We start from the raw sequence: 10,975 nt of genomic DNA, 5'->3' as shown, positions 1-10,975 counted from the left end.
ACAAGTCAGATCCTCCTTCTGTCCCAGGTAGTTTCTAGACATCAAGCTTCTCCTATTATCTCCTACTCAAACCTGTGGGGAAATAAGTTGAGAAAGTCAACATCTTTAGGAAGTCAGCCTTGCCTAGTGTTATGTCAATAAATAACAGATATTTTGGAGAAGCAGATAATTATGCCAGGGCCATTCAAGTCACTTCTTCTCACAGACACTGACTGACAGGTTTCAGTGAGAAAGGAGGGGGTTCACACTCCTGGCTCTCAAACCCCTCCCCCCAAGCAGCCGAGGTTTCAGTTGGAAAAATGGAGACTGACTGAAGTACTTCTGGTAAGTTTCTGTTGAGGCTGAACTCTAATGATGTTCCCCTTTTCTTTAACTTATATTCCTCACAGGTCTGATAGAGGAATAAGTAGAAGCTAGTTATCTAAATGTTGAAGGACTGAGATAGATGATCTTCTTAAATCTGGCAGCTTACAGGATTCAAGCTAGATGACCAGACTTGAGCAGTGAGTATCCCCCAAGTAATTCCCAGGCACAGATATTGTAGGTAAAACTTATATTAAGAAGTAAAAGGAAAAGCTAGAGGGGGTAAATAGCTTTTAAATAAGGAAAGGTGACCCTGATCTCTTAGGTTGAAGCTGCCCTTCCCCCCTCACAGGAGGGGGTGAAGGGCACTTAACTAAACTGGCTCTCTTGCCAATAGTGAATATATCTAATCACTAAATCACTAAATAATCGTTATATTGATATCGATAAGGATTAACCCTACAAAGCCGGCTAACCCCTGAGTAGAAACCACGATGGCTTATGCCACAATGGCCACTCAGGTGAACCCCCCAAGTCAAGAGCAGTAAGCAGTGAGTCTGCTCACCTCAACCCCCACAAAGCAACTGCCTCAACCCTTCTCAACTGCCCTCTCACCCAAAGTTCTCCGGGGGAGGGGGGTCCCCTGGAATTCTGGGTGAGGCTGTCCCTGTATTTTGCAGGGATTCTATGCAGCCATCTCTACATAACACTAGTTATCTAAGATCAGAAGATATCAGAACAACATCCATTAGTAACTGATTTCTAACTGCTTGTTGGGAGGGGGGAGAAAGGAACACTGGGCCAGTTTGTACTCTTCCCTTTCCACTCAAGCCTGTCAGTGGGGGAGGAGTGAGTCCAGCTGCTACAGATCTCTGGCATACCTTCAGCTTCCCACAAATAACACTGTTTCAACAAATATAACAAATGTAATGTAATATTCTTGCATTGTAAAATGGTGAAAGGGATAGACAGGTAGTACAGTGGATAGAGCACCAGACCTCGAGTCCAGAAGACTTCAAATCTGATTTGACATTGTATGACCCTGGGCAAGTCACTTAACCTCTGACTACCTCAATTTCCTCATATACAAAATGGTGATTAAAAAATAACACCTTCTACCCAGGGTTGTTATAAATCAAATGTGACAATAATTGTCAAGTGCTTAGCACTTAGTATCTGGAACATGGTAAGCATTACATAAATGTTACTTATTATTAGATTCAGAGAAACCTAGCAAGACTTGTATGAACTGATACATTGTGAAATGAGCAGAAACAGAAAAGCCTACAATATTGTATAGATAAATAACTTTTGAAAAAATTTAAGAACTTTGATCTGTATAATGACAATGAGCTCTTGAAGTATGCTCCCCATCCTTTGATGGGGAGGAGATGGGCTAGACATACATTTTCAGACATGACCATTGTGTAAGTTTGTTTTGCTCAGTTGTGCTTATTAGTTACAAGTAAGGACTAATAAGGGGTCTTTGGTCATAATGATGTCTTACAAAAAGAAAATAAAGAAAAGAGTGTCAATGAAACTTTTTTAGTACATGGAAGAAAATAGAAGGAAATTCAAATAAGAAAGAGTTTTGGAACAAATATCTTGAGATTATTATATACTTGTTTTGAAAAAGAATATTCCTCAATTTACATACCATCTTCTTCTGTTTTTGGTATATGGAAATATTTTGCTTATTGACAGAGGTCAAGTTCACAATAAAAACAAATGAAAAATTATAATTTTGTAAAGAGAAAGCCCCCATTTATTCTAAAATACTTTAAACAGTACTTTTTGTAATAACAAGGAACTGTAAACAAATTCAAATGGGAAATGGCTAAACAAGTTGTGGTATGTGAATATAATGCAATATTACTGCATAATGAGAAACAATATGAGGAATTCAGAAAGTCAGGGGGAGATTCATATGGAGTGATACAAAATGTGGTCAGTAGTCAGGTACTACTCGGGACACACACCTTTAATCCTTGTCACAGGAGAGAAAGGCATTGGTAGATCGCTTTGGTTTGGGAGCTCTGAACTATAGCGGGGGTAAAGGCAATCTGGTATCCACACTAAGTCTGTCACTGAAATGATGGATGCCAGAAATGGAGGGCCACTAGGCTACCTAAAGAGGGATGAACTTGTCCAATTCTGATAAGGAGCGGGTTGAAGCTTCCATGCCAGGGAGCAATGGGGATGGGCTGCACTTTCAGTTCAGGTGAGATAGTGAGATCCAGTCTCAAAAACAAACCAAAAAAATGATCAAAGCTGTAGCTGGGAAACAATCTACACAAGGATTACAATTATGTAAACAGAAAAAATAACCACAATTATAACAAAATGCTATAAAACGAGAATAACCAAGTTTAATCCCAAAGAAGAGATCTGGGAAAACCATCCTTCTTGCTCTGCAGAAATAGTGCACCATCATTGTTTTTTTTGATACATTGGCTATTATTGTTGTCATTTTTTAATTGTTTCTGACTCTTCAAAACCTGGTTTGGGTTTTTTGGAGGGGAGGAAAGATACCAGAATAGTTTGCCATTTCCTGCTAGCTCATTTTACAGATGAGAAAAATGAGACAAACAGGGTGAAGTGACTTGCCCGGGGTCACACAGCGAGGCCAGATTTCAACTCAGGAAGATGAGTTTTCTTCACTCCAGACCTGGCATTCTATCCACTGTGCCATTTTGCTGCCCACTGAATGTATTATGCTAGAGCTAAAATTCCCATCTACAGTTCCTATTTAAATGTAATCATAAAAAATAAATAAATGTAATCATAGTTTGATTTTTTGTTATTATTGTTAGAAGGAAGCTAGTAAACCTAGTGGAGTCAAGGAATAGGTGCCTTTTACAAATGAAATTCAAGGGGCTCCCTTTGATATATCGATTAGGTTTTTTTTTAATTCCTGCTTTTTCCTCTGATTTTTTTTTTGGTTGATGTTGTTATAAGGGATGGCTTTCTGGGTAAGGCAGTGGAAGTCAATTAGGAAATGTAAGTGATGTTAAGAAATGAAAACCATCAATAAAAATTCCTGAGTTCAATTCCAGCCACTGCCACATACTGACAGTGAGACCTGAGCAAATCGCTTAATCGCCCCATGGTGCCCCAAGCAAAGAATGTGATGATGTGTCTGGGCAGAGACTTTCCTCCCTGAGATATTCCCTACAATGAAGAAGGCCCAGATTAATTAGGAGAATATAAGTGCTGGCATCCACCCCCATCATCAATTATGAGAGAATGCAAGGAACAGAGCGTATCTCTAGCTCAGAAACGGCCAGACCTGTTCCAGATGGCCTCAGGACTGTTCTGACTTTCATTGGGTATCCTTGATCATGAATATTCCTATATCCTTTGGTAATCTTAGTCAAGGCATAATTACCATGATTATACACTTTACCTGGTTTGTGCCAGATCAGGAAACTGAGGCCCCTCCGGGATAATTCAGGTAGCATCACAATCAGATGCTCCAATGTAAGATAAACAGACTCTGGGCACCTTTGAATACCGGCGGGCATGAGTAGATTCCAATAGGGAGGCTCCTAGGTTAGTAGAATTCTTTTGGTATCAGAGAATTCTGGTCACTTTCCCATGTCTGGTGCAATGGGCCATTCAGTGCCCGAGGATCCAAATAAACAATCTATTTAATAAAAACATTCATATAGCCCTGGTAAAAACAGTTCCCAAAGTAGTGGAAAAAGCAGTTCGGGGAAGCAAGCGCTAGTAAAAGTTGTATGGAGGAAATTAAAGGCAGTTGACGAGAAGGATCCCTGGGGTCTCAAGAACTAGCCTCCAGAGTCCTAAAAACCACCTTTCTGATCTTGCTTAAGGGGCTGCAGCTGGGTCTTGGAGCAATCCAACTGAGGCAAAGTTAACTCCAAATGCCCAGCTCTGCACCATGGTTTCTTTGCTCACAGTAGTCCCAGCTGGTGCTGTGGGAAGGGAGAGTATTCACTCCTAACTGCCCAATTCCACCAATGTCCTGTCCTACAACGCAGAACCATCAGTCATTCTAGCTCTTTCTGTCTTCATGTGTCCAGTTTATTTATTTTTTTAAACTCTAAACTTCTGTGTATTGGCTCATAGGTGGATGAGTGGTAAGGGTGGGCAATGGGGGTCAAGTGACTTGTCCAGGGACACACAGCTGGGAAGTTCTGAGGCCAGATCTGAACCCAGGACTTCCCGTCTCTAGGCCCAACTCTCAATCCACTGAGCTACCCAGCTGCCCCTCCTGTGTCCAGTTTAACCATGAACTATTGTCGACGTGGACTCTAGTAAGCCCAAACCTCTTTGGCCCATCAGTCTCGTAAAAGCTGAAGGTCCAGAGTTTGATCCTCAGAAGGAGGGTATGATATACTGGGAGAGGCTTCTGGAGACAAGAAGAATCACTCAGCTTCTCTGATGGGAATGATCATCCCCACTCAAGGTCCAAATAAGGTCTGCTGTTCGTCTGAGACTAGGGACAAGGGGCTTTCATCTTCAAGCTAAGTAAACGGGGGTTCATTCAATCTTTCTAGGCTACAAGTTTGGGGGCTTACTAGATTCCACCTCGACACAATGTTTTGGGTTCTTGTTCCTTTTGGCAGAAAAGGATTCCCAGTACTGGTCTTGCCCTAGATTCTCTCTCCCCTGACCCCTTGGAGAATTTAAGTTGCATTGGAACACAGCAGTGTCTTGTCTCCATCTCCCCTCTCACGGAGGAAGACATCCTCGAGGTGCCCAATAAGAAATTGGCGCTGTGACCCTACCCACTTCTCTCTGAGCTATGGCCGTCGGGGTGGCGTTGAGGATCCAGAATTGTTACATATGGACAGTCTTCTGAAAAGTCACCACCGCTAAACACAAAATCTGTGCCTCAGACCTACACCGATTGTATTTTGGAAGAAGCGAATCACATCTGCAGCACTACTGTTATGGGGGGGCTTGAGGTGAACCCCTGGGATTTGGGAAGGGGACCTTTTACCAGAATGCAAAACTCTGAAACTTAGCTTAAAAATAAAAAGAGAAATGTATTCATTTAGGAGGTAATATGGAATCTGGCCAGGAGGGCAGCATGGTGGAAGCCTGCCTCCTAGGTGGAACAGCATGGGTGGAAAAGCTGTCCCCCAGACGACATCAATTCTGGGGATTTTATACTCTTTACAACAGGGAGGACTTGACTCTGTGCCATGGTGTAGATGTGACTCCAGGGTGGTGTGCACTAGAGCAGGGGTGTGTGTATGTGTGCCTGTGAAGGCATAGGGGGTGGTCCTCGTGATTTAGAGGACAGATGGATGAAATGTGTCTCTTTGTCCATCTCAAATCAATGGGATAATCAAAGAAGGATAATCCTCCCAGGGTCAGATGTTTTGGGTTGGGAGTCATGAGAATAAGGGAGCAAAGGAATTTCCCTGCTAATAGTTTGCCCGAGTTTCTGGGGGATACAGTGCCCATGCCATCTCTGCTCACCTCTTGCAGCCCACAACACTACAAGTCTTTTTTGTTTGTCTGTTTTTAAAACCCTTACCTGCCATCTTAGAATTAGTACTCAGTATTGGTTCCAAGGCAGAAGAGCAATATGGGCTAGTCAATGGGGGTCAAGTGACTTGCCCAGGGTCACACAGCTAGGAAGTATCTGAGGATAGATTTGAACCCAGGACCTCCCATCTCCAAACCTAGTTCTCTATTCAATAAGCCAAATATTTAACTGTCCCTCTCTCACTGATTTTCTTTTCTTTTCTTTCCTTTCTTTTCCTTTTTTTCTTTTCTCCTCTTTTCTCCTCTTTTCTTTTCTTTCTTTTCTCTTCTTTTCTAGGGCAGAAAAACAGTAAGGACTAGGCAATTGCAGTTAAGTGATTTACCTAGAGTCACACAACTAGGAAATGTCTGAGGTCAAATTTGAACCCAGGACCTACTGTCTCTGGGCCTGGCTATCAATCCACAGAACCACCTAACTGCCTAGTACACTAAAAGCCTTTTAAAATCCACATTTTAAAAATTCCACTTGAGTTTGCAGAGGCTAGACAATAAATTATAGATTTTTTATATTATTTTGAATATGACAACACCATGCTGCTGAAACATTGGATGATTGATTCAGCAGTGTGATAAGAAGATATATAGTAACAAAGCAATAACATGTACTTTTTTTTTAACCCTTACCTTCCATCTTGGAATCAATACTGTGTATTGGCTCCAAGGCAGAAGAGTGGTAAGGACTAGGCAATGGAGGTTAAGTGACTTGCCCAGGGTCACACAGCTGGGAAGTGTCTGAGGCCAGATTTGAACCTAGGACCTCCTGTCTCTGGGACTGGCTTTCAATCCACTGAGCTACCCAGCTGCCCCCAATAATATGTACTTTAAAGGAATGAAAGGAGTATCAATGAAATGAAATGAGAGCAATGCTAGACTGAGATCATTTTTTAGGATCATAAGTAGTAGCTTTGGATTTAAAGTCAAGAGGCTGGGTTTTCATCTTGCTTCTGAGATTTACTACCCATGATACCTTGGGAAAGTCACCTGTCTTCTTTAAGTCCCAGTTTCCTTATCTGCAAAATAAGTTAATTAGAGTAACTAAATTCTATTCTAATTCTATATGATCTTATTCTATTTCTCTCCCCATTTCCCAATAACATTTACTGTAATGTAAATAAAATATTTTGCAATTAAAAAAAAAGAGCAAGAATCCTTTGGATCGCCTAGCCCAACCTCCTCATTTTAAATATGGAGAAAATGAGATTCAGAGGGGAAAAACAAGTTGCCTAGGATCACACATCTAGTTAGAGTTAAGAGCCAGGATTCAAAATTCATCTGAATTTCCAAGAACTAAATTTAGAACCAAGACTTCTGAGAAGAAATATCCAGTGTTGAACATTCAGAAATTTTCCTCTAATCAACATTGTATTGCAAATTCCTTTGTTTTAAACTCTATAGTGCTTTATTCAAAAATGTTGCATTGGCTTCCTTAGGAGGTTCCAGACTCCTGTGGGCAACTGGGCTGTGCCCTCTGGGGGCTCCATGCTACTTAGCTTAGATTTAATAATGTTTTTGCTTCAACATAAAATATCACCTTGATTTTTTTCAGACTTATGTCTTGTAATGGGAAAAATTTATGATCTTTTTAACATTAGGAAGTTTAGCTTTTCCTAAAGTTTTATTGCTCTGAATATTTGAAGCATTTCAATCCCAGACAATAAATATTACAGATTATTGTTTTCATATGGATGGGATATTTCTCCTTGTTTTTCTTATTCTACTTTTACCAGTAAATGACACCCCCAAATTTATAGGCACTGAAAACAAAATGGCTCAGCTTTCTCTGAACTGTACAGCAAAGTAGTTGGGAAAAAGAGGGGGCAAGAAATAGCAGTTAAGTTAAATTGAGTGCTTGTTGTTGGTTTGGGGATCTCAAAACCTAGTTTATTCAAGTATTTTTTTTATAAAAGGTTTTAATAAGGTTTTAACTGACAGAGGCAGCTATTCTAAGTGATATCTTTTTACATAATTTTCACAGAGGCTAAAATAGTCAGCTAAATTCAGCTCAACAAATATTTGCCCAAGTTGTTACCCCATGCAAGAAACTGTGCTCGAGACTGAGGATGTAAAGATAGATGGGACACGGGTCGCATCCTCAGAAAGTTTATAGGCGAATGCCAGACAGGGGAAATACAACACGCCAGCAGATCAGTGTGACTCGAGGTAGGAAGGGAGAGGAACTAAATAGAGGCAAGAAAAAATACTGTCATATCTTTGGGGAAGAGATTCAAAGAGGAGGGATAAGGGTTTCCTTTCAGTTTCCTCATCAGGAAAATGGGGCTAATCATAGCACTTTTCTCACAGAGCTGTTGTAGATTCGAATGAGATAATATGCATAAAGCCCTTTGCAAAACTAAACTATTATCTGGTTGATGTGTGTCCAGCTCTTTTTTTTTCTTCAGAAAAGATATATATATATATATTTGCTTCATTTTGAATCTCATCGCTCTTTAAAAAATTTGACTAGGAGGGATTAGAGTTGTGAAAGTGGGGCGTTTGGGTACACGAGTAAGAACTATGAAATCAGATCTAGAGACGAAGGGATGGCAGGGAAGAAGGATGAAGCACTGAGTAGTCTACAGTGTAAGAGAGACCAGATGGAAACAAGTGCAGCCGGAGATGGCTGCCCCTCAGTCGTTGTCTGGGTACCTTGGTTTGTTTTCGCTATGTATTGGGGAAGGACGTGACCTTGAATGTTGTAGTACTCCTCAAAGAAGATAGGGCTAAAAGGCCAATGCTAGAAATTTCCCAGACACCCAGGGCTCCTAAACACTGCTTCAAATAGGTCTCCATATACACAGTGATCTTTTAAACAGGATGGGTGACTTAGGAGGAGGGAGGGAGGGAGCCATTCAATGAATGGAAATCCCTGCCCCCAGAGAGACCCCTTGGACCCCCAACAGAAGGACCAATGAGGATAACAGCAGACCGCAGAAAGGTCCAAGGGACTATACAGATTTTAGTGAAAACAATCAATCTGGAAAGACAACATGATCCAGGACAACACTCACTGTTAGTTGAGGTTTCTTGGCAAAGATACTGGAGCGGCTTGCCATATTTCCTTCTCGATCTCATTTTACAGATGAGGAAACTGAAGTGAACAGGGTGAAGTGACTTGCCCGGTTTTACACAGCTACTAAGTGCCTGAGGCCAGATTTGAACTCAGGGTCTTCCTGACTCCAGGATCAACAGTCTATCCATTGTATCACCTAGTTGCCCCTATGAAGATAAGCAGTAAGAGATAGAACTAGAGAATGAGATTGAACCAAGCTGGAAAGGGACACAAAACTCCAAGATTGGGAATTTAAACTTTATTTAGGCAACGGAATCTATGAAAGGCTTCTGAGGAGATGAGTAACATCATCTTGGTAGTATTTTGGGAAAATTACTCAGACAAATGTGTGGAGGGTGAATTGGAAAGAGTATTGACTAAAACCAGGAAGATGAGAAGGCTATATTGGGCATCTAGATGGGTATAGAGTGCTGAGCCTGGAATTAGGAAGACCTGAATTCAAATTTGCCTTCAGACACTTACGAGCTATGTCACCTTGGGCAAGTCATTTCACTCTGTTCTCATCTGTCAAATGAGCTGAAGAAGGAAATGGCAAACCACTCCAGTATCTTTGCCAAGAAAGCTCCAAATGGGATCACGGAGAGTCAGATACAGCAGAAAACAACCAAACAAGAACAACAAAAGGATATTGTAGTGCTCTAGACATGATGGCATTCAGGCCCAGTCTAGGGAGATTGAAATGGGGGAAGCTCCTTGATGACCTCTTGAAAGTCTTTCTCTCTTAGATTCCACGACTCCTTAATTTCTACATCCTGTGACATCTATGCTCTTCCCATAGCTTCCCTTGTTGTGGCCTTCTCAGGGCAATCTTTGTTGGTCACGTAGCTCAATTAAATTCTAGAGCTACTATCCCAACTCTCGCTCACACTCAGTGGACTTCCTGTATTGGCCCCGAGGAGTCGGGAGTTGCCTTTCTAATGCTACAGCTTATGAGCTCACACTGGTGTGCTTCTCCCTCACCCCCATGATTATCAGTTAATATCAGTTAGTCATCTGGTCTTAATTAGCTTTCAGAAAGGGAAATTGATTAAGGTAGGATAGTAGGTTCTTAACTCTAACGCCCCAAAAATTCTGTGACCAATTTTCCCATCAGGACATACAAAGTGAAAAGAAGTGGGCTCAAGCTTAGAAAATATAGATGGCAAAGGGGAAATTCGTAGTTTCTGGAAGGCCTTTTGCTTCAAGATGTTCCCCTTAGGTTTGATTTAGCTTTTATACTGGGATCCTTAGAGCCTGTAGCTTTGGGGATGCCTGATGGTATAAGAAAGAGCCTCTGGATTCAGAGGACCACCTTCTTTACCACAAGATTGTCCAGTTCCAGCCCTGGGAAGTTCTGCCCCCTCTCTGACAGTGACATTGACTCAGCACTCCATCTTGACTTCTTAGGCAAGTCACTTCCTCTCTCTCAAAAGAGGGAGCTGGTCCCAAAGGTCCAACAGTCCTATGGTTTGAGGGCACATTCCCGGTCTACATGCCAGCCATGAGTAGCGTAGGGGAAAGACCAGTTTGACAAAAGTCAGATCTTCTAGAAATTCCTTTCTAAAGAGACATGCATGTTTTTTTTTAAGAGACCCTCATCCAAACTCTTTTTTTAAAATAGTTTTTTAATGATGGGTTTGGAAAGTGATGTTATTTGTCCTACCTTTTTTAGAAGCCCGAAAATAGCACTGCTTTCAGGACCAACTGTCTTCTCCAGTCAGTAAACACTGATTTTTGTCTCCCTTGCCTAGCCTGAAGGAGTACACCCAGCCATCTCAGTACTTCCTGTTTACTTCCTTGTCCTGGATCCTAGAGGGTGACAGTGCCATTCTAGAAATAGGTTTCCTCCACTTCCATCAGTGAGCCGCTTTTAAGGCCAAGTGACTTGCTTGGCAGCCCTTGGGAAAGTAAAGAAAAAATGGCAACCAAACCTGTGCTTGCCAATTGTTTTGGTGAGGGGGAAGCATAAGATTGTTCGTGAAAAAAAAGATGCTCACTTTCCTGACAAAAATGACTTTTAACTCTTATATGTTGCCAGAATTTTGCCCCCAGCAATTTCAGATGTTTTTGCAAACTCTTCTTAAGGGGGTCAAGTTGGAG

This window comes from Gracilinanus agilis, chromosome 4, assembly GCF_016433145.1.
Source record: "Gracilinanus agilis isolate LMUSP501 chromosome 4, AgileGrace, whole genome shotgun sequence".
NCBI classification, from domain to species: domain Eukaryota; kingdom Metazoa; phylum Chordata; class Mammalia; order Didelphimorphia; family Didelphidae; genus Gracilinanus; species Gracilinanus agilis.
Note: the sequence above shows the minus strand (reverse complement) of the source record.